Source organism: Buceros rhinoceros, unplaced genomic scaffold (assembly GCF_000710305.1).
Source record: "Buceros rhinoceros silvestris isolate BGI_N320 unplaced genomic scaffold, ASM71030v1 scaffold5076, whole genome shotgun sequence".
NCBI lineage: Eukaryota > Metazoa > Chordata > Aves > Bucerotiformes > Bucerotidae > Buceros > Buceros rhinoceros.
The window spans coordinates 72,691-75,181 of NW_010419232.1; positions in this window are offsets into that span (position 1 = coordinate 72,691).

Genomic DNA, 2,491 nt, shown 5'->3' on the forward strand with positions numbered 1-2,491 from the left:
TACCTCCACTTAAAAATGCACCATCTTTTGAGAGAGACGCAATAGCTCTTTTGTGCAAGAGCTGTCAGGAAACATGGAAGACATCCATATGACATCTTTCCTAAATAAGGGTTGATCAATATGCTAAGGGTAATGTGTTGTACAGTCAAGAGAAAGGCTTGGGACACGGGTGTAACACTTTGTGGGTTGCCTCTCTTGACCTAGCTAGATATGCCTACACATCATTTAGACTGCGTACAGAGAGATCCCTTGGCGCCCATGAGGATTTGGCAATGTCATGTCACCAGATGGTAGAACTGAGAACTGAAAGTCAGAATTTGTTGGTGAGGACCAAAAGTTTGTCTCCCAGGATGGATGTTTCATCACCCATGGGACAAGAGTTGCTGATGTCAGTGCAGTTCTCAGAGAGTAAGTGGTCAAATTACCAACACTGTCACCAAGGTCAATGCAATTAGCTTTCTTGCTGGTTGCTTCAGAAATTAGCCCAAGGGTTGTCTTGAGCCTTTCCCCCCTTGCAATCTCATTGGCTTAAATCTAAGCCAGACCAAAACCTGGAGAGTCCTGGAGGGCAGATGTTCCTGTACCCTTAGGAGTTCTCTGACTGCAGTTGGGTTCACAACAAGACTGCAGTACTACTGCCTTGGGGAAGAGTGGCTGGAAAGCTGCACGGCAGAAAAGGACCAGAGGATGTTGGTCAACAGCTGGCTGAAGATGAGCCAGCAGTGTGCCCAGGTGGCCAAGAAGGCCAATGGCATCCTGGCTTGTATCAGAAACAGTGTGGCTGGCAGGACAAGCGCAGTGATTGTCCCCCTGTACTTGGCACTGGTGAGGCCTCACCTCAAATACTGTGTCCAGTTTTAGGCCCTTCACTACAAGAAGGACATTGAGGTGCTGGAGCTGGTCCAGAGAAGGGCAATGAAGCTGGTGAAGAGTCTAGAGCACAAGTCTTATGAGGAGCAGCTGAGGGAACTGGGATTGTTTAGCCTAGAGAAAAAGGGGTTCAGGGGAGACCTTATCACTCTCTACAACTACCTGGAAGGAGGCTGTAGAGAGGTTGGGGTGTGTCTCTTCTCCCAAGTAATAAGAGATAGGACAAGAGGAAACAGCTTCAAGTTGCACCAGGGGAGATTTAGGTTGGATATCAGGAAAAATTTCTTTGCACGGAGGGTTGTGAAGCACAGGAACAGGCTGACCAGGGCAGTGGTGGTGTCCCCATCCCTGGAAGTGTTCAGAAGATGTGTAGATATGGCACCGAGGGACATGGTTTAGGGACCCTGGCATTGCAGGGTGAATGGTTGGACATGATGATCTTAAAGGTCTCTTCCAACCAAAACGATTCTGTGATTCTGTTTTCAGCTATTTACTTTATTTACTACCACTGGTTTCCAAACTCCTCTAAGTTCCTGGTTACAAATTTTATCCCTATTTATAGTGCCACATGTAAACCTCTGTATTATCCAAATAATACCTGCAGTTGCTACTCTGATGACACCTCAAACACTCAGTGCTTCAAGTGTTTGCAAGAGATCTACTTTATTCTGTGTCCAGCTTAAACTACTTGCACATAGCAACTAAAAGAGTTTCAGAGTGTCTCTGTGTGGGAAAGTCGGCCTTCAAAACTACAGTTCCCTGTGCTGCAAGGCTGTTCATTAACACCATTGTATTGCTAATGCAATAAGAATGGAGGCCTATGGGGAAAGAGAAGACTTGACATCTCCCTGTGTTCAAAAAAGGGTCCTCAAGGTCTAACTCCTGCTTTTCCATGAGATTTCAACTCTCTGATTCTCATCTGCAGGTACTGAAACTCAAAGCTGGGTCCACAATGGACCCTGTGCAACACAGCGGGGATGGATGAGGGCAAGACTTGAAGACAAGTCAGATATAATAGTGCAAACCGATAGCCACAACAGAGCCTCCTTACCAGGAAAACTAGGAGAACAAATGCTAAATGCCACACTTGCTAGCGGACACTGGTGCGTGAGTTAGTCACCAAGAGAGACACTGGCAAGTCAGCCCGGAGATGCTCACGCTTTTCTTCACTCATTTAGTAAAGAAAGGACCTCATCCTCTTTTTAAAGACCAATGAATTTAATAATAATATTTCTTAAAAGCCAGAATTGGAGTGGCATAACTAGTGATGCAATGAAGTAATAACTGACAGCTGCCACAAATGACTCTGCTGCAGACAACTCACTGATGAAAAGCTGTCCTTGTAGAGAATTCCTTTATGGACCCTTGACACACAGGTTGTGGCCTTTTCCACCACCACCATTTCAAACACAAGCTCCATAGCATTCCTACCTCCCCTCTCAGACCCCTCTGCCTTGTGTTGAAAGCATCTACATGTGGACTTAGCATCCAACCCTAGCACCCTTTGGAATCACTACAACAAATTACAAATTATGTGATTTGATGGTATGAGATGAATAATCTCTGCGAACGGCATACTAGCCTGTTTGCTGCATTAGTCAGACACACGCTTCGGTTCAGC